The 22,051-nt window shown below is 41.9% G+C and overlaps 1 protein-coding gene across 5 annotated transcripts in view; it reads left to right on the top strand.

Moving 5' to 3' along the window:
- The window catches only part of EXOC2 (exocyst complex component 2), a 205,147-nt gene that overhangs the window by 3,173 nt on the left and 179,923 nt on the right, over window positions 1–22,051 (top strand). Inside the window, exon 1 of one of the 5 annotated variants that reach the window (XM_055391045.2) lies at window positions 341–830. The exons of the other annotated variants lie outside the window; for them this stretch is intronic. The gene's annotated coding sequence lies outside the window, so the exon portion shown is untranslated. Of the gene's footprint in view, window positions 1–340; window positions 831–22,051 lie in introns of those variants that run through there. 5 annotated transcript variants of the gene reach the window in all.

Here is a 22,051-nt window from a genome sequence, read left to right as displayed (position 1 = left end):
CTGGCTGAGTTGCTTAGATGCTTTGGACTGTTTCCTTTTTTGTGTATTCAGAGAATACATGCAGTTAGATTATCTCTGAAATCCTTCCTGCCTTGAAATTTTCCAACTCTGAATCCTATAACCACCTAGCACTTGTCTTATAGCACTTGTGTTGTGTTAGGGGCAATATTATTAATGGTGTTTACATACACCAGTAAAAGACTAAGCTCATTCTGGATCGGGATTAGTTTTAATTATTTTTGTATCTTCCAGTCTTACTGTATACCTGACATATATATTAAAAATCAAATAATATTAGCCTGGATTCATAAGGGGTATTTTTGCCCTCTCAATTAAAGAAGAGCTAAGAGCTAAACTCTGTAGTATTGAGTGTAAGTCCAGCAGAAGCTCAGCGGTAGGAAGAATCCATTGGGGCTAGAGTAATTGGGAAGCTTTGATGATAAGAGCTTGATGAAGGAAGGCGTGTGAACACCTGGGCTGCATGCCAGGAGCAAAGGCCCAGGGGCTGGTAAGTGAGTGCATTTTGGATTATGGGTGGAGTGCCTTGACTGACAGGCAGAAGAGTTTGGAACTGATTTGTTAGACAGTTCTTTTTGTTTGTTTTTCTTGGAAAGTTTTATTAGGCCAGCTCAAAAGCTTCCTGAACATCCTTTACCTTAATTCCCTTGGTAGCATTTCAGACTAAAAATACATCATCCAGTTTGCTTTATTTTTGTTTTTGGGTTTATCAATTTTTCTATGTAATATTTTCCACAGTAAATCTTGGTGCCAATAATGGAGAGAACACTGGACACAGGACTGGGGAAGGCTGGATTTCAGCTTAGGAGAAGGTGAGCTGCTCAGGGTGGATCCAGAGAGCTTCAAGACTAGTGCCCGGCACATCTTAAGCAGCGTTGAAGGCCTTTTTCCCTTTACTGCTTGCTAACAGTGCCACTTTGCACAAGGCTGCCCCTTCGTTTCATTTGTAAGCATGGATGAATTTTTAAAGGCCTTTTCTCATTTTAAAGGTTTGTGATTTTGAAGGGCATATGATTTAACTTTCATTGTATTATAATTTTAGCAAAAGACAAAACGAGACAAAAGGCCAGGTTTGGGTTTAGTTTAATTTTAATGAAAACCCCATGTGAATGATAATGATGTATGTCTCAGCAGGAATCAGAAGTCATGCCAGATAGCTCAAATGAAGAAAGGTGCAGAGGGGATTAGGGAATATACAAGGAGTGGTGAGGAGCAAAGGGAAGCTAACAGTGACCGGAAAGGACAGAAGGAGAAAGTAGGGCTGTCTGGAGGAGGATCCGACTGTTGCCAGAGAAGTAGTGCTGGGAGCTGAAAGAGTAACACCGAACTGCCTCAGTGTTGGAACTGGTCCACTTCTGAAATCCAAAGTGCAGGCCTCCCACTGTTTGCTTTTAGTCTCTCAACTTTCTCTGTCTCACTCACCCCCACTGCATCTATCAGGAGCTTCTGTGATCTTCAGTCACCGTCATGCCAGTGTGCTCAGTTGTATCGTTGTTGTTCTGTAGCATCTGCCTGGCAGCTTCTCAGCCTTGGGCAGTCTCAACTCTCTGCCTCCTGTAATGCTTGACCTGAGTTGCTGGGGCCAGCTGGGGAAAATCACAGTATCCAGATCTGTGCCCCTGTAAATCCATGGTCACCAGCTCAGCTGGGCCATCAAAGAATCTTCCAGAATTTTCCTCATCAGTACCCGCTTCTTATCTCTGCAGAATGTACTTTCAGCATTTTCACGCTTTTCAAACCTCTCATCCTTTCACATCATTTACACACACTCTTAGCAAGTGGTCTTGCCACCTGCATCATAAATAAAAGAGATGTAAGTGGAGAATCGCAGGGGCTTCCTGCCAAAAACTGTTCCTCCTCCCCAGTCACAGTGGAAGAGGTTGTATTTATGCTAAGACCAATCCCCTACCTGGGCTGTGCATCCCATCTACCCCTGCCTTTGTGAGGACTTCACTCAGGTGTTCATGTCTTACTAAAGCCTTCCTTCTGTTGGCCTTTATACATGCTTAGAGACAGACAACAATAAAGTAAAACAGAAAAAACTAGAATCCTCCCTTGATTTCACATTGCCCTTTTAAAATTCCTCTCTTTTTCACTTTCCTGCCACATTTCTTAAAATAGTTGTTTGTAGCCAACTTCTCACCCATCCCAGTGCTGTCTGGTTTCAGCTACGATCACTCTACTGAAGGCCAAAGTCATTCTTGAGCTTCTGGTCACAAAATCTTGTTCCTGTCATTTCTTCAGGGTAGGGCCTGGGACATAGCAAGTGTATAATAAACATTTATTTGACTGAATAAATCCAAGGATGTTTCCTTTTCACAGCCCTAGTTTTTCTGTTTTTCTGGGGTATAGGAGTCCAATACTGTCATCTTTTGAGGATCTGGGTGACTAGTCATTGTATCGCAAATCTTCTTGATGGACTAGGTAAAGATAGAAATAAATATTATTTGAGGATAAGTTCAGTGGCTCAATGCCTGTAATCCCAGCACTTTGAGAGGCCGAGGTGGAAGGACAGCTTGAACCCAGGAGTTTGAGACCAGCCTGGGCAACATAGTGAGACCCCTTTTCTACAAAAATTACAAAAAAGTTAGCCGAGTGTGGTGGTACATGTCTGTGGTCCCAGTTACTCAGGAGGCTGAAGTGGGAGGATCACTTGAGCCAGGATCCCCTGAGGCTGCAGTGAGCTGTGATTGCACCACTGCACTCCAGCAGCCTGGGTGACTGAGTGAGACCCTGTCTCAAAAAAAAAAAAAAAAAAAAGAATATTATTTGATAATGATTTCTTCAGTCTTGTTCAGGTGATCTGTCTTTCTGGGAAAATAAAACCCTGACATCTTTTTTTCTGAAAAACTATACTTCCTAAAATACTAAGACTTACTGTTTTTATCTATGCATATAGATCTAATAAGAGTAGTAGTAGGGCATTGGGTACTACTGGCAATAGATTTGTGAATAAATAGCATAGCTCTTGTATGAAACTCTTTTGTTTTCCTATTAAGTAGTGTATCTTCTTTGAAGTTTTTGTCTTCATTTATTTGTTGGGGGTGGATGGAGGGGGATGAATTTGCACTGGCCTGGTTCATTTTTGACATGTCATCAATGTCCAGTGGCATCGGTTGGAAGTCCAGTCACCTTTAGACCTGCAGCCTTTCCCTGTGCAACATAGTGACAGTCCTTGTCCTCTAGGAAGAGACGTGGCATGCTAAGGCAGAGGGCTTTATGGTTCCTGGGGGAATAAAGCAGACCTCTAAGTAATTTTTCCAATTAAGATAGAATCCAGTGCTTGTTTTGTGAGAACAGCTGAGTAATCCGGTATGTATGTAACAGATCTCTTTTATGGGGCCTCTGAGAGCTAAGTTGTCAGGCGTTCCCTATATACTTGTCTGGCTTCCAGTATTGCTTCCTAGTCATCTCATGCACATTCTCGTCCCCTTAATCTCTCACCTCCAAACATTGTAGAGGGAGGGAAGGCCTTTATTCCCATTCCCAAAATAAATAAATAAAAATCAAGTGTCATTTATCAGTTATATGGTTTAAATTATTGGATTATTTTCCCAAAAGAATTAAAATATAAACAAATATGCTTTCATTTGAAACCATATATAGTAGTTCATTTATTTTTTGTTTGTAGAGGTAGAGAAGGAAAAGAAGTATAAAAAGAAGTCCAGGAGGCCGGGCGCAGCGGCTAACACCTGTAATCCCAGCACTTTGGGAGGCCGAGGAGGGCGAATCACGAGGTCAGGAGTTTGAGACCATCCTGGCCAATATGATGAAACCCCGTCTCTACTAAAAATACAAAAAAATTAGCTGGGCATGGTGGCGCATGCCTGTAATCCCAGCTACTTGGGAGGCTGAGGCGGGAGAATCGCTTGAACCAAGGAGTTGGAGGTTGCAGTGAGCTCCACTGCACTTCAGCCTAGTGACAGAGTAAAACTCCGTCTCAAAAAAAAAAAAGAGGCCCAGGAAAGCAGGATACATTACTTCTTACCTGTTCAGTCCTCCCCCTCTGCAAATGGCCCTTCTGAGACCCAGCGAGTCTTCTGCCCTTATCAGGCCGTAACTCTATACAATTTGGCCCCTATGAGTTCTTTCAGATCTGTGCATGCTTGTATTTTTGTTAACTATGATTTGGGGATGGAGCAGGAGGAGCAAGAGGATTAATTTGGAAAACTGGATTACAGAGTTCATGACCCTGTCTCTGAGACTTGTCCCACTGTGTGCTGTTATATGGTAGAATTTGTGGCAGTGCTAATGTAACTTGCTCTTGATCTCACTCAGGAAGAGTGGAGTCTGTGTTTATAGAGAAGTGGGGAAGAAAATCACCATTTTCCCGAACCCTTTCCCCAATATCTCTGGGCGATCCCTTTGGGTCCAGCCCAACCCAGCCCAGCAGGGACACGTCTGTCTTAGGGTAGGTTGGGCCTGACTCTAGAAAGATTTGGTGAATTCTCTACTTTGATTATATTTTAGGGTGCCCTGAGAGTTGGCTGAGCCTAATTTTACTGTTGAAACTCACTAGGCAGCTCTGCAACAGGATTCTTCGGGGGTCCTCTGGACCCAAAGTGGTTCTGGACAGCTAAGGCTACTGAGATTCTGCTTGATTTGTTCCCTGGTGATGCCAGTGCGGCCAGGTTGAGTCATATATGGGGAAGGGTGGACGTTTGGGAGGGTTGTGTGTGTGTGTGTGTGTGTGTGTGTGTTTTCAAATGATTGTGGGGAAAATCACCTTTCTATAGTCTGACCTGTTAGCGAAATAGTGTTTTCACATCATGAGGCCTTCCGTGGCCTGTTGAGTAGAGGTTATCCTAGTCTTCAGTGAGTCAGAACTTCTGTATTTTTCTGGTTCCTGGCCTTCTCTAGCTGAGAAGAGCATCTGGGAGCATGACAAGGTGAGACCGTGATCACTCATTTTGTTCAGATTTCTTGTCTGCTGTTGAAATCAGCGAAACTCTTCATTACTAAATAGTAAAAAGTACTGCTTTTATGATTCTAAAACTACTTTCAGTTGTGGTTTCATTTCTGATTTTTTTCTTTATATTATTACTGCTAACTTTTTCTGTGTATTTTTAGTCTGAAGTTCTGTGAAAAATGACAACTTACTGTCTTTTTTTCTAGTAGTAAATATTTTGGAAAATTAAAATTGTGCCACAGTTTTAATTTGAGAAATTAAATATGGGAAAATTATAGAATTAAAATTTTCTGACTTCTATTGCAGAAAACACTTTAAATCCATCCCTGTGTGCTTCATTAAAGGAAAAGAGGCAGATGGTTTAAAATTAATATAGTATATCTATAAGGAAAATGTATTTACTTAAGTGTACAGTATAAATTGTAAGAAAATGTGGCGTTTTGTCTTGATTTTAGTGAAATGCTTTTGTAATAGTAATTTTCTCTTTTGACCTGTGATGGATAGGAGGTTAATTGATGTTAAATGGATGCTTTGTTAATCCTTCATCAGCTACTAAATTGGTATGGGGGAGTACGGGTCAAGACTACACAAGGCCATGACCAGCTTGTTTTCTCAGGGAGGTTTATGGATTCCACCCCTCCCCCTTCTCCAAACCACACATCACTCTCTCCAGCTGCACATAGGGAAGACTCTCCTGTCTCCCCTCCCCCTCCTCCTGCGGTCCTGTCTCCCCCTCCCTAACCTCATCCTTCTCCCTCTCTGGGCTGCTGCAGAGTGACAGCTTGTAGATGTTGCGTGCGAGTGAGTTCAGCTGGCGCTGTGTGGTCCGAGTGTGTGGTCTCCCGCTCAGCCGAGAGGCTGCTAACAGGGTGGATGAGAGAGCGAGCAACACTGTTTACTTTAATTTATTTCGGATGCCGGAATTGTGCCCAGAGTTTCTCCTGAGCTTGATTCCATAGCTAGCAGCTTCAATCCTTCGCAGCTGTGGTGCGTTCTGAACTCTGGGCTGTCCTCTCCTGACAGGCACTTTCCATAGCATCTGCCTGCTTAATCCCTCGAGGCTCAGAAATGTTAACGGCACTGTTGAGTGCTGTGATTATTTTGCTTTCACTATGTCAAGATTTATGGCCTTCGAGAAGTTTCTTTTGAGATAGAGCTAGAGAAGGAAAGCAGAATTTGTAAGATCAGTGACAAAGTTGATGTATTTTTGGAAATTGGAAAAGCTATTATACAAAATTTGGGTCAAATTAATCCAACTTTGCTCATGTAAAAGAACCTGGGAGTTAGTGACATCCTGTCATGTTTAACAGTTTTAATGAAATTAACCAATTTAAGCTGACGGTTGGTTTCTTGACCTTTTCTGAAACTCTGCATTGATTTTGGCATGCCTGTTTACCATAGTTATTATATTTGTCAGCGGTGATATTGGTTTATTTCATCCTAAAGATTTGACAAGTCGAGACAAATGAAACTTTGTTTTTATGTAATAGTATAAATTTAGGAGAATATCTTTTTATCCAATCCTTTCATTATGAATAGCTTAGTAATATTTTCTTGATTTTGTTCCTCTCTCATTCCTGAACATTCTTGTTGAGATGGTCAAGTATTTTGTTATTTGAATAAACATATGTAGACTCTTGATATCACTTGGGATTTTGCATTGTTTAGCTTCTTTATTTTCATGTCTTCCTGGCAGTCTTGCTGGAATGGAGTTGGTGGTGTTGATGTTTGTCAAGGATTAGAAAGTCTAGGCCACTCACATCTTCCCGCAAGGTCAATCTGTTTAGCTTGGAGTTGTTCTGCTGCTTTATTTGCTACTCTTCACCCTGGGTTTCAATACCTGAGCTCTGTTTCCATCACTGCAAGGGTAAAGCTTTCTCCTACCCTCCTGGTACCTTTTCACTCCTGGCCCTGGTGTACCTTTGCCTCAGCTGATCTGGAATCAGACTTCAGGAATTTAGTCATGTTGGGTACTTTTTAAAAAATGATACCATCTTGTATTTCTTTTTGTGTTCAGTTTTTTGGGGTTCTGTGTTTATGGTGCTAATGATGTTAAACTAATGCTCAGAGGAATTCTGAAGCACAGTTATTCACAAAGTTGTACAACCATCACCATTATCTAAGTCCAGAACAGTTTCATCACACCCAAAGAAAACCCTGAATCCATTATCAATCCTTTCCCGCTTTCTGCATCCATGGATTTACTTATTCTGAACTTTCATATAAGTGGAATCATATATGTGGCCTTTTATGTCAATTATGACATAATATATGCATAGTATTGTTAGTCATTACTGTATGACTTTTACCTAGGAAGTGAAAATTCTTTGGAGAGCGAGAGAGAGGAAAAAATACTGATGAATGATGGTTATAGTCAAGTAATCATGTGTGGAAATGAACTTGTATTTTAGAAACTCGGGGCCAGGCGCGGTGGCTCACACCTGTAATCCCAGCACTTTGGGAGGCCAAGGCGGGCAGATCACGAGGTCAGGAGATCTAGACCATCCTGGCTAACACAGAGAAACCCTGTCTCTACTGAAAATACAAAAAAAATTAGCCGGGCGTGGTAGTGGGTGCCTGTAGTCCCAACTATTCGGGAGGCTGAGGCAGGAGAATGGCATGAACCCGGAAAGCAGAGCTTGCAGTGACCCCAGATCCTGCCACTGCACTCCAGCATGGGTGATGGAGCGAGACTCCATCTCAAAAAAAAAAAAAAAGAAAGAAACTCGGAAATATTTAATAGGAACTGTGGAATGGTCTACGCTTGTGTTGGATAGAAGTGCCCTATGTGTGATTGGCTGTTAGTCACCAGCACTTTCCTGCAGTGCTGTGTCATGCAGGTTCCTGTTCCCAGCCCTTCTGGAGTTTCACCAATGCCGGTGCTAATTGGTTGTTTAAAATTCGATGTAGAACTCTAAATGAATAAATCCTGATTGAACAGATTCCCTCCATTTCTACCTTAGCTTTTACTGGGCAAAATCCTCCAGGGGTTAGCAGTGAGCAGGAAAAGGACCAGGGTTTTGCTCTCTGGTAACTAAAGGGGGAATTATCCTCCAGAGCAGTTGATTCTCTTGCAAGGGCAGAGAAGCAAAGTATCTGTGGAACCACAGTACCTTGACAGCACTTTAAAAACCCTATTTCCAAGTGCATTTCTGTGAAAACAAGGTTATCTTTAAGAAAAAGATTACTACCTTTATTTGGACTTTTCATTAGAACTGAAAAGTTAGAATTGTTTTATATATTCTCAGTACTATCCCATTCTCTTTTATGGCTGGATTTTTTAAATGGAAAAATCAAGCTTAAATGAGTTTTGGCCTAGTTTTTATAGGACTAAAGGATAGTTGAAAAACAAGTTTCTCTGGTAACTTTCATTATAAATATCTTAGTAATATTTTAAAGTTTATTAGGGGCAAAACTCATTTTGGTTTAAACATTTAAAATACTTCTTTGGTGGGGGGAGAAAGGAGACACAGCATTAAAGATGTGCACCTACAAATTAGAATTTCTGGTTTTCGTGTAATTCTGTGTGGAAGCAGTAATAGAATATCAAACTTTTCACCTCTTGGACCTTTCAGTTAAAGGTCAGATTTGAACTGGACCTCTTGTCACCCAAGGTGACCCATAGAAAAGGAGTTGTTCTGCTTAGATATTTGGTTAATTTGGATTTATCTGATTGTTTTCCTTAGCATGAATTGTATTGAAGATCAGGAGGAGCTGTCACGGGTTGATTGTGACCTTTTAGGATGTAATTAGGGCACTCAGGTTTTATAGTGGTTTTGGCAGTTGCTCTTGTGACCAGATTTATTGGTTTAAAAGACAGTGTGCATGGCACACAGTACAGAATCAAGGAATGGCATCTGTCCTGTGAAACAAATCTAGCTGACACCCCTCTCAGAAGCCGCATCTTATAGCTTCTTATGGCAGGAATTTCACACAGCCTTTGAGGTCTCTGCTGCTGTTGTTGAGGAGATGAAAGAAGAGGCCGTGCATCCCCAGATCTGGTCAGCCCGGCCACCGTTTCACTGAGTGTCTGGCACTGGACTAGACACTAGAGTGAAGAAAGAATATGATGACGAGCCCAGGCAAGCCCACTGAAGATTGCTGGCAGAGAGCTTGGCACAGTAATTTTTTTTCATCCCTTTTTCTTTAATGTAAAGGATACTATCATTTGTTATAATCACTTTCTTAAGATAGTTAATTTACAGGAGAAATGAGCACCACCCCCACCCCCAAAAAATGCATATAACTCAGAGCTGCCAAGAGGAAGCCTCATGTGGTCGGCGTTCTTAAGGAGACCCTCTGCTGCCTGGATCTCCAGCCAGCAGCTGCCCTGCAGGGCTCTGGAAATGGGCTTTTCTGTGTGGTCTAAGGCCTACCTACATTTCTAAAACATGTATATACATGCTTATTGCCACAGGGAAGGCAATATAAAAATATTTAAAGGCACAATTTCCCTGGCCCCTCCACCCTTCTCCAATCTCATTCTCAGGATAATTAACCCCTGGTGTGCATCCTGCTAGCCCTTTCTCTGTATTCATATAAGCATAGGCCCTTGTTTGTATGAAGGTAGCTTTTGTTCTTCTTTTTTAAATGGAAACATTGATTGGGTCCTGATTCTAACACATCAACTGTAAAATAACTTTTAGACCATATGGAAAAACTGACCTGGGGCTGGGTGCAATGTCATTTGTAGAGATACAAACTAAATCATTTATGGATGAAATGATACAATGCTTTAAAGAGCTCCCTCAACAAACAACATAAAAGTATGTTGAAGGGGAGAGGCAGCTAAAACGAGAGACAGAATGTTGAAGCTGGGTGATGGGAACTTGGAGGTTCCTTATGCTAGTCTCTCTTATGTATGTTTAAGATTTCCATAATAAATACTAAAAAAAAAAAAAAAGTAGTCATCCGGAGTATAGCATAGAGCAAGGGTCTGGTTTTGAATCCCACCTCTTTCACTTAATAGCTGTGATTTTTGATAAACTATTGAATCTCTGATAATCCTACCCTTGTTAATAAACCATTTGGCATTTTAGAATACTTCCTTCTAGGAACTTTTTCTGTACATCTGTCTGTTCATACCTATCTGCCTATTTATTTATTCGTATGTCTTTCTATTTCACTAATTTGTTGTAAGTATTCTCTTGGTTTCGCATGTTTTTCATAATGTTTCACTGGCTGCATAGTTTCCTTGACTGAACCTTCACATTTTACTGGATGTTTTGTGGATGTTTCCATTTTTTTCGCCGTCTTGCTGTAATACATTTTTGCAGTTATGGGAATCTTCATGCCTAATAGCAATCCCCATGGTTTGAATTATTTTAGTCATTGTTCACTTTTCAAGAATACATTTTGAGTCAAACTGTGGAAGCATGTCTAAGGCTTTGACACATGTGGCCGAATTATTTCTCAGAGTATTGGAACAGTTGTGCTGCTGCCAGCGATGCGTGGGAGCTGTGTACAGATTCAGCCGACAACTATGAGCCTTTGAGATCATGTTAAGTATCTTGTGTTGTTAATAGGCCAGCGGTGGAACCTCTTTTAGTTGATGTTTCTCTGAGGTTGGGTTTTGTCCTTATGTTCGTTGGTTGGTTGCATCTCCTCTCTTGTGAACTGTAAGCTTATACCTTCTCAATTTTTTTTTGAAGCTCTTGGCGTTTTCTGGATTGATTTTTGTGAGCTGTTTATATAATAAAGTTATTTGTATTTTGACATTTTGAATATATTTGCAGACTTCCTGTTTGGCTTTTACATTTCTTATCTTTTATTTATTAACTTATAGAAGATGTATATTTCTTTATGGCCAAGAACTTAGTGTGTTCACCGTTGTGATTTTTCTGTCAAGTCCAAATGTTGTCCTTCCACCCCAACAGCTGTAATATACACTTACTTTATGTTCTTCTAGTTTTTTAAATATACATATAATTAAAATTATTTGTATATTTGACTTTTTACATCACCAGGAATTCTTTAACTCTATAGATGTTTGCAGTTATGTAAGCAAGAACATTATGCTTTTGGACTGTAACTGAAACATTTCTGGGATTGGAGTTAATATGCTAAAAATTAAGAAGCAAGAAAATAAAGCAGTTGTTTGTTTAGAATAAAATTCAGCTAAATCTTTGTCTGTCCTGACTACGGCCCATCATCAGTGTTTGGAATTTTCCCACCGTGTTACGTAGTGCAGTGCTGTGGCTTTAAAGAAGCGCTTTCCCCTCTTGCCCTGGAGCCCTGTGCCCTGGTTCTGGGAGATAATCACGATTGTGTACTGTTACTATATTGTGTCAGCCCTCTCTGCCTACTGCTTTCATGTTTCTTAAGTTATGCAGCACAAATCTTAGAATGTTTCTCTATTTTTTCTAACTAAAATACTTTCTATCCTAAAACAATTGAAGACTATTCTCCTGTAAGGTTGCTTACCCAGTCTCTGGCATGGCAGCACAGCTGATGACGCACCTGGCCCACGAATTCACTTACAGTTGGTTTTTGATGCATGAATGGTAGCAATACTAGGTTACTTTTATTTTGGCCTTTAAAGTTTGCAGAGATCTTTGGTACACATGATTCCATTTAATCCTCACAGGATTCCTGTGACATTAGTTATTATTCCTATTTTAAGATGAGAAAGCTGATAGAAATTAAGGGGACCTGAATAAATCATATAGTTAGGATTTGAATTTCTGCCTTCTGACTCTTGGTTAAGTGTCTTTTCTCCCCCTCCATGGCTGAACAAGTTGATTTGTCTGGCAAAAGTGTGGTGTTAATGACACCAGTGTTCTTTACCCCATATTGGTCAATCCACTTTGCACTGATTAAAAACTGTTGGTCATGTCCTTCGTGCCAGTTAGCATCTCTCATTGCATGCTCACGGTCACACTGAAGAACTGGTCAGGGAGGGAGGCACTTTGGGGAAAACAGTTCTTTGGGGGACCCTTTTCATATGTGAATGACAACGTGAAGAGTGTGTGTGTGTGTGTGTGTGAGAGAGAGAGAGAGATTATAAGCACAGCCCCTGATGCAAACTGCCTAGGTGTGATTCCTGCTGTGATAGTTATTCGTTGTGGAGTATTGGACAAAGTATTTAATGAGCCATCCTCATAGGAGAGTTCTGAGGATTAAAAGTTATTGCATGGCAAGAACATAGAAAAGTACTTGGATAAGGCTGGGCGCAGTGGCTCACGCCTGTAATCCCAGCACTTTGGGAGGCCAAGGCAGGCGGATCACAAGGTCAGGAATTTTAGACCAGCCCGACCAACATGGTGAAACCCCATCTCTACTAAAAATACAAAAATTAGTCAGGCATGGTGGTGCACGCCTGTTATCCCAGCTACTCAGGAGGCTGAGGCAGGAGAATCGCTTGAACCTGGGAGGCAGACTCCATCTCAAAAAAAAAATTAAAAAAGTACCTGGATAAAATAAGTCATCAGTGTTTGCTTAATATCTAAGATATATTATCTGTTGATAGATGGCTAGTTGTGTCCTAATGTAATTGGTATTGTTTCTGATTTTATATTGAAAAATATTTTAGATAAAGGCAAGAGCCATGTTTATTCCTACATATACCACCTCAAATGCTAACTGTGCACTAAACACAAAAACTTCAACCCACTAATGAAGGGGTCAAAATCCCTATAAAGTGTAATATGGGAAACCGCAGAGTCTCCAGAGGAACCTGTCCTTTCCATAATGTTGAAGAGTGTGGGGAACCGCAGAGTCACCAGAGGAACCTATCCTTTCCGTAATGTTGAAGAGTATGGGAAACCAGAGTCTCTAGAGGAACCTGTCCTTTCCGTAATGTTGAAGAGTATGGGGAACCGCAGAGTCTCCAGAGGAACCTGTCCTTTCCGTAATGTTGAAGAGTATGGGGAACCACAGAGTCTCCAGAGGAACCTGTCCTTTCCGTAATGTTGAAGAGTATGGGAAACCAGAGTCTCCAGAGGAACCTGTCCTTTCCGTAATGTTGAAGAGTATGGGGAACCGCAGAGTCTCCAGAGGAACCTGTCCTTTCCGTAATGTTGAAGAGTATGGGGAACCACAGAGTCTCCAGAGGAACCTGTCCTTTCCGTAATGTTGAAGAGTATGGGGAACCGCAGAGTCTCCAGAGGAACCTGTCCTTTCCGTAATGTTGAAGAGTGTGGGGAACCACAGAGTCTCTAGAGGAACCTGTCCTTTCCGTAATGTTGAAGAGTATGGGAAACCAGAGTCTCCAGAGGAACCTGTCCTTTCCGTAATGTTGAAGAGTATGGGGAACCACAGAGTCTCCAGAGGAACCTATCCTTTCCGTAATGTTGAAGAGTATGGGGAACCGCAGAGTCTCCAGAGGAACCTGTCCTTTCCGTAATGTTGAAGAGTATGGGGAACCACAGAGTCTCCAGAGGAACCTGTCCTTTCCGTAATGTTGAAGAGTATGGGAAACCAGAGTCTCCAGAGGAACCTGTCCTTTCCGTAATGTTGAAGAGTATGGGGAACCGCAGAGTCTCCAGAGGAACCTGTCCTTTCCGTAATGTTGAAGAGTATGGGGAACCACAGAGTCTCCAGAGGAACCTGTCCTTTCCGTAATGTTGAAGAGTATGGGAAACCAGAGTCTCCAGAGGAACCTGTCCTTTCCGTAATGTTGAAGAGTATGGGGAACCGCAGAGTCTCCAGAGGAACCTGTCCTTTCCGTAATGTTGAAGAGTATGGGAAACCAGAGTCTCCAGAGGAACCTGTCCTTTCCGTAATGTTGAAGAGTATGGGGAACCACAGAGTCTCCAGAGGAACCTGTCCTTTCCGTAATGTTGAAGAGTATGGGGAACCGCAGAGTCTCCAGAGGAACCTGTCCTTTCCGTAATGTTGAAGAGTGTGGGGAACCACAGAGTCTCTAGAGGAACCTGTCCTTTCCGTAATGTTGAAGAGTATGGGAAACCAGAGTCTCCAGAGGAACCTGTCCTTTCCGTAATGTTGAAGAGTATGGGGAACCACAGAGTCTCCAGAGGAACCTATCCTTTCCGTAATGTTGAAGAGTATGGGGAACCGCAGAGTCTCCAGAGGAACCTGTCCTTTCCGTAATGTTGAAGAGTATGGGGAACCGCAGAGTCTCCAGAGGAACCTGTCCTTTCCGTAATGTTGAAGAGTATGGGGAACCGCAGTCAGCAGAGGAACCTGTCCTTTCCGTAATGTTGAAGAGTATGGGGAACCACAGAGTCTCTAGAGGAACCTGTCCTTTCTGTAATGCTGAAGAGTATGGGAAACCAGAGTCAGCAGAGGAACCTGTCCTTTCCGTAATGTTGAAGAGTATGGGGAACCGCAGAGTCTCCAGAGGAACCTGTCCTTTCCGTAATGTTGAAGAGTATGGGGAACCGCAGTCAGCAGAGGAACCTGTCTTTTCCGTAATGTTGAAGAGTATGGGGAACCGCAGAGTCTCTAGAGGAACCTGTCCTTTCTGTAATGCTGAAGAGTATGGGAAACCAGAGTCAGCAGAGGAACCTGTCCTTTCCGTAATGTTGAAGAGTATGGGGAACTGCAGAGTCTCCAGAGGAACCTGTCCTTTCTGTAATGTTGAAGAGTATGGGGAACCGCAGTCAGCAGAGGAACCTGTCCTTTCCGTAATGTTGAAGAGTATGGGGAACCACAGAGTCTCTAGAGGAACCTGTCCTTTCTGTAATGCTGAAGAGTATGGGAAACCAGAGTCAGCAGAGGAACCTGTCCTTTCCGTAATGTTGAAGAGTATGGGGAACTGCAGAGTCTCCAGAGGAACCTATCCTTTCCGTAATGTTGAAGAGTATGGGAAACCACAGTCTCTAGAGGAACCTGTCCTTTCTGTAATGTTGAAGAGTATGGGGAACCGCAGAGTCTCCAGAGGAACCTGTCCTTTCTGTAATGCTGAAGAGTATGGGGAACCGCAGTCGCCAGAGGAGGCTGTCCTTTCCGTAATGTTGAAGAGTGTGGGGAACTGCAGAGTTGCCAGAGGAACCTGCCTTTTCCGTAATGTTGAAGAGTATGGGAAACCGCAGTCTCCAGAGGAACCTGTCCTTTCTGTAATGTTGAAGAGGTTTAAAGCAATGGGTTGATGGGGCGCCCATTTCTTTTAGAATGGAGAACACGTCTCTTCATGTACTCCTGCATGTCTGCGCACTATCACTGACCTTCCTTGATCATTTGAATAAATGAAAAAGAAAAGCAAAAAACAATGCTATTACCATGGCCAGTTCCCCCTAAAGTACTTAAAGGAGTTGAGAATTTCTAAATGTTTTTTGCTTGCTTTCCTCCACCCCCAGCCTGAGAGTCTCTTTTTTGGTGAAGAGCGAGAATTAGTATTGAGTCACAGTGGCTCAGAAAGGTTGAAAAGGGAAGACTTTTAAAATGTAGGTTTTATTATCAACAAGCAGGATAAGATTGTTGTTGAAAATTGTGTTACTCACAGTTCCAAGAGGGTGGGCAAGCCGCACCACACAGGAAGCACTGGGGGTAGGTCAGGAGGCAGAGGGAGCCAGGGAAAGCATGGGCCAGACCCTTTGTTATGGTTTTCCTGGGAAGGAGTGGCTAGGCAGGGTAGGCAAGCTGAGCAAGTTTAGGATTGGATCATCTGAATAATTTTTTGGAGGGCTCTGGGCTGTAGGAGTGGTCCCTAGTTGGCTGGCATCTGGGGTATGTAGGGCTGGGGGCAGTGTCCCTGATTGGAGGAGCCTAACTGAAGGGTATTCAGACCAGGCAAGTAGTTTGTGACCTCTAGGAATTAGCCAGTTCTCAGAGGGGCAGTCCCTTCCCTGACCCACAGGCTCCAAAATGTCAAAGCATCATAAAGCACTGAAAACAAACAAACAAACAAACATGGTTAATACAAGGGCCAGGCCTTTTTGTACCACAGCTTTAGGATTTAGTAGCAGAGAGGAGAAAAGATCAGTACAGCAGTGTTTCTTATTGCCAAGCAGAAGAGGCATAAATTTGACCTAGAAAAGAGTATGAGAAAAAGCCTTTACAATAGCTTACTCATTTCTCCCAGCAATTTTTGAAATTATTGTGTTTTGCACATTTTCTTTGTTTCCACCATAGCTTACCCTCATTATTACTGCAAGGCTTTGAGAAGTGTTCACAGTTCATATTTAGTACAAGGTAATTTTTTTTTTAACAGGGTATGTGAACTTTTTTGAGGAAACATGACCCAAATCCTAGCTAGCTGAAAGAGTAAATAAATAAGTCACTTCCAAGGCTAAACAAATTCTGTCTTTATTTTTTTTTATAGAATTATTGAGGGAAAGGAAGTAATCATGTCAGCAGTCTTCATCATTCATTTGGAACCAACGCTTGTTCTGTAATTATCATGGCAATAAAAAACTTATTTTGGCCTTATGTATTTTGGTATAATGATTCAAATTTGGCTAATTGCATGAGAATTATGATCAATTTGGTATTTTTGCTTAATTTCTAGCTCAGAGTTTGTTAGTTCTGTTATTCTTTGAACCAAGCATCATAATATAAAATTTGATTAAAAGTGTTGGTAGTTCTCAATTTCTCATTTTTGGATTGTTAGGGGTTTGGAGAGTTTTCAGTCATAACTCCCTTAATTGCAGTTTGCTTTATTGTGCCTTGTAGATACTGCATTTCACAGATAATGCTTTTTTTAAAAAAAAACAAAATGAAGGTTTGTGGTAACCCTGTATTAAGCAAGTGTCTCAGCATCATTTTTCCAACAGCACGTGCTCACTTCATGTCTCTGCGTCACATTTTGGTATTTCTTGCAATATTTCATACTTTTTAATTATTATATTTTTAAGTTCATTTGTGTTTCATATTGGGAAGGCAAATACAGATGAGAGAGATCCCTGCCAAAATAGTAAAAAGTTATATATTTTTTGAGTTTTGAAGTGTAAGTCTGCTTTGTTTGGAGATTTCCTCTAGGCAGAACCCCTCCTTGCCGATGGCATCTAGTGAATGAGGCCTTGGTGCGTTATGCTGTACTTCTGAAAACATAGATCTCAAAATCTGTACGGTTAGAAACGTTTTTGCTCCTCCTCACCCTAAGGAATCTGTTATTCCAAGAAATAGAAATCTTTTCTGTTTCCAGATAGTTTAAAAATTGCACTTTATATTTCTGAATAAATAAAATATATGACTATACACTGCTGCAGTTTCATAGCTTAACTTCTGTTAAGCCAAATACTGTTGAGGCTTAAGTGGTACTAATTTAATGGAACACTAACCAGTGCAAATAAAAGACAATTGTATTGTTATCTTTTTTCTTAGATAAATGTGAATTTTTTTTTTTTTTTTTTTGCCGATGGAGTCTCACTTTTGTCACCCAGGCTGGAGTGCAATGGCACGATCTTGCCTCACTGCAACCCAGATTCAAGTGATTCTCCTGCCTCAGCCTCCTGAGTAGCTGGTATCCCAGGTGCCTGCCACCACGCCCAGCTAATTTTTTTGTATTTTTAGTAGAGATGGGGTTTCACCATGTTGGCCAGGGTGGTCTCAAACTACTGACCTCAAGTGATCTGCCCGCCTTGGCCTCCCAAAGTGCTGGGATTACAGGGGTGAGCCACCATGCCTGGTTGTGAATTTTAAAACAGAGTCTACAAACTTAATGAAATTTACCTTATCGTTTAGATCACATACACTAAAGCTCTGAGTAAATTGTAAAATGTACTTTAATTTTATAAGAATGCAACTTATGTAAATATTGAAAACAAAGCTCTTGCAGTTTCTGGTCTGAGACGTAGGAGCTTGGAAGTCACCACTCGAATCCTCACAATAAGGAAAAAGCTAAACAGACTGAAAATCAGCAGCTTCCCTTATATCCCTCAGAAAATTGAGGCCACAGGATAAGGAAAAAGCTAAACAAACTGAAAATCAACAACTTTCCTTATATCCCTCAGAAGATTGAGGCCACAGGGTAAACCACTGTCCCCTAAATGGGAGAGACAACAGGCAGATACAGAGCATCCCAACTTCTTAGTGCAGAAGCCTAGGAATGGAAGTTTCTGTGGGAAACCAGTATTGAGTTGCTTTAACCAATACAGCATATCCAGCTTTGAACAAAAAATTACAAGGCAGAAATGAAAGACAAAAACCACATTTTGAAGAAACAGAGCAAGCATTAGAACCAGATTCAGGTATGGTGGAGGATGTTAGAATGATCAAACCAGCAATTTAAAACAACTATGATTATATGCTAAGGGTCCTAATGGGAAAAGTGGGGAACATGCAGCAGATAAGTAATGTGCACAGAGAGATGGAAACTTTAAGAAGGAATGAAAAAGAAATGGTAGAACTAACACTAACAGAAGAGAAGAGTGCCATTGATGAGCACATCAGTAGGCCGGACATAGCTGAGGAAAGAATCAGTGAACTGGAAGAAACATCAATAGAGTCTTCAGAAACTATAATAGAGAAAAAAGGTGGAAGAAAATGGAATGGAACAGCCAAGAATTGTGGGACACTTACACAAAGTATAATGTATGTATAGTGGGAACCAAGAAGGGGAAGGAAAAAAAGAACAGAAGAAATATTTGCCGTAATAATGGCTGAGAGTTTTTTGTAATTAATGATAGTCCCAGATCTGGAAAGCTCAGAGAACAGTAGGCAAGCAAGTACCAAAAAGTAAATAAATAAAAAATAAAAAATCTACACTGAGCATATTGTATTCAAACTGTAGAAAAATATAAAAAATACTGAAGGATACTGAAGGAAGCTGGGGTTGGGGATGAGATGGACACCTTACATAAGGGAGACAAGAATGGAAATTACATCAGACTTTTTTTCAGCAACCATGCAAGCAAGGAAAAAAGACCCACCTACATAGAATTCCGTATCCAGTGAAATTATCCTTCAAACATGAAGGAGAAATAAACTTTTTCCAGACGAAATTGAGGGGATTTATTGCCATTAGATTTGCCTTAACTATTAAAAGAAGTTAAAATGTTAAAAGTTGTTCTTTAGGGAGAAGCAAGATGATATAGGTCAAATACTTGGATCTGAAAAATTCAAGGATGAGTTTTAGAGAAGGAATAAATGAAGTGGCTTCTGGGTTCCCTCCCCTCAGGTCCTGGCACCTGGCACCATGCCCAGCACCTACACCCCGCATTCATCCTGAATGATACGGATGTGGAATGTAATGAATTGTTGGCTTAAAAAACAAATAGTTTTTCTTTTTCTTTTCTTTTTTTTTTTTTGTTGTTGTTGTTTTGAGACAGTCTCACTCTGTCACCCAGGCTCGGCTCACTGCAACCTCCACCTCCCAGGTTCAAGTGATCCTCCTGCCTCAGCCTCCCAGGTAGCTGGGACTACAGGAGTGCATCACCAAGCCTGGCTAGTTTTTGTACTTTTAGTAGAGACGGGATTTTGCCATGTTGGCCAGACTGGTCTCTAACTCCTGACCTCAAGTGATTTGCCTGCCTTAGCCTTGCAAAGTGTTGGGATTGCAGGCGTGAGCCACCATGCCCAGCCTTAATTTTTTTTTTTTTTTTTTTTTGAGATGGAGTCTCATGATGTTACCCAGGCTGGTCTTGAACTCCTGGGCTCAGGTGGTCCTTCTGCCTCAGCCTCCTAAGTAGCTGGGACTACAGGTGTGCACCACTGTGCCTGGCTGAAAAAGACTTACTTTCTTGACCTACAGTTGCAACTTCTACATTTAAAGCTACCCCAATGGACTCATGGAAGAGAGGAATTTATTCCAGAGACTTGGCAAAACTCTAAATAAGAAATGAAAATATGTCTTACCCTCAGCTCTATAGATGTTAATAATTACCTTATTGTGTCTTATGCAACAGAACATTTTCTTATGTGATGCGAGTTGTGGCATCATTTTGAGACCAATCATTCAGAGATTAAAGAGAAAGGAATTGAATATTTTCAGTGTAGACACTATGAGTTTTTAAAAGTCAAAAATTATTACAGATTTTCAGACCGGAAATGAAAGGTCACTGAAGCATTCTATGGATTTAATTTGCCATATTGAAAAGTATTGATCACTTTAACCTATGTGAACAGAAAGCCCTTTAATTAAAAAAAGTAAAGAGTTCTTCAGACCAAAAATGAGAAAACCACAGTGGATTATCCTCAGCTGTGATTGGTCCATTTCTTGCTATGACCTCAGTAGGAGTCATTATTGTAAAATGCCAAACACCTATTTTCGTCCCTGGTTCTGCCTACATTTTTGGCCCAAGGCAGAATCCAACAGATAGTACTGCCACCAGAAGGGGATCCTGCACAGGGACATACAGCCAAAGAACCTGCTTGTGTGGACGCTGAACTGAACCTCACGTTTGCAGACTTTGGCTTTAGCAACGAGCTCACCTTTGGCAACAGGGTAGATAACTTCGGTGTCAGTGCTTCTTACACTGTCCTGGAACTCTTCTAGGCAACGTACGCAAAAGTACGATGGCTCTGAGATGGATGTTGGCAGCCTGGGAGTCATTCTCTGTGCAGTGGTCGGTGATCATCAGGTTTCTGTCTTACAATGGACAGAACTATAGCAGAGCTTCCAAAGTAGGTATATACCACATTCCCTTTACATGTCTATGGAGTATGAACACCTAGAGAAACTGCTGCTGCCAAACCCAGTAAGAGAGGCACTGCAGAGGAAATCATGAGGGACCCATGGATAAATGTGGGCTATGAAGAGGAACTAAAACTACATCCAGCCACTCCCTGACTCCAGGGACCCCTGGCACACTGAGTTAATGCTGTCCTTGGGCTACATGTAAGGGAAATTCTGTACTCATTGATGGGCTACAGGACACCTCAGCTGGAGGGCCACACCATCACTGTGAAGTCCTTTCCTTAGCTGATCCCACCAACTGTTGCCATCCTTCTCCATCCTTCCAGGTAGAGCCTAGGGTCTCTGCCAGCCCAAAGCAGCGAGCCTGCTCTTCCCACATTTTCTTTTTGCTCTAATAGAAAATCAGTGGCTTGAGGAGGATCAGGAGTCAGGTTGAAAGGCCAGCAGAACAGTCAAAGTGCCTGCCAGTCTTCTGCCTCACCTTGAGAGGAAGACTGGCCCAGCACAGCCTCCAGCATCGCCTTGTGGCCTCCCCCTCCACCCACAGCACCAGCAGCAGTGGTGGAACCCTAAACAGAATCAACTGTTCCTAGGGTGTGTCCTCCAAAGGAGAACTCCCTTCATACTGTGCAGCTTTGGTTAGGACCAGCAGAATTTGCCAGAATGTATAACCTCAGCCATTCCCTCTGGCAACATTCAGGGCTGGCAGGGGGCCACAGGAGGTTCCTTATCTTCATCCACAGACACCTGTGTTTCAGGTTGGCTGGGAAGATCTGGCACGTAGCTGGAATGTGGGGAGTTCAAGCTGTGCTCGCTGCATTTCACATGGAGCAGGAAGATCCTGAGCTCCATGGAGTCCAAGGACATGGTGCAGGAGATCAGCTGGGTGTGGGATGCAGACAGTTGCAGGTGGTAATACTTGTCCTTGAGGAGCAAACATACCAGCTGGAGGTTCATTCATAAGCGTTTATTCTGCACCTTCATGTGCCTAGCACCAAGTAGGTAATAAAGAAATACAGTCAGCTCTCCATATCCATGGGTTCTGCATGGACAGATTCAACCAATCACAGATGGAAAATATTCAGAAAAAAACAATGCAGCAATAAAAAAACAAAAACAATACAGTTTGATAACTTACATTGTATTATGTATTATAAGTAATCTAGAGATGATTAGTAATCTAGAGTATGCTGGTGGATGTGCGTGGGTTATATGCAAATACTATGCAATTTTATGTAGGGAACCTGAGCATCCCCAGATTTTGGTATCCACAGAATGTCTTAGGACCAATTACTCATAGATCCCAAGAGACCACAGTATCTCTACTTTTACTGGCTGAATGGTAGAGATAAGTATAGAGGGGGTACGATTAATCCAGCCTGGGGCTGAGGGAGGTTAGGTTGGTGGAAGTGAGGTGAGGGAAGGTGTAGCTTACCACAGAAAGTGATGACTAAATGGGTGAATGGTGGAAGTTAGTTGGCTAAGAAGCAGGTGGGATGGGTGTTGAGGGACCTGACGCTGAGTATGACAGAACGCAGATTTCAGCAGTGAGCACAGGGCTGTGCAGGCAATGAGAACAGCACTTCTTTCACCTGGAAAGATAGGACAGAAGAATTAAGTTCTGGAATGCTGGAGGCCAACAGAGG

This window comes from Gorilla gorilla, chromosome 5 (assembly GCF_029281585.2).
Source record: "Gorilla gorilla gorilla isolate KB3781 chromosome 5, NHGRI_mGorGor1-v2.1_pri, whole genome shotgun sequence".
Classification (NCBI taxonomy): Eukaryota; Metazoa; Chordata; class Mammalia; order Primates; family Hominidae; genus Gorilla; species Gorilla gorilla.
The sequence above is the reverse complement of the archived record's forward strand: the minus strand, read 5'-3'. Positions and strand labels throughout refer to the sequence as shown.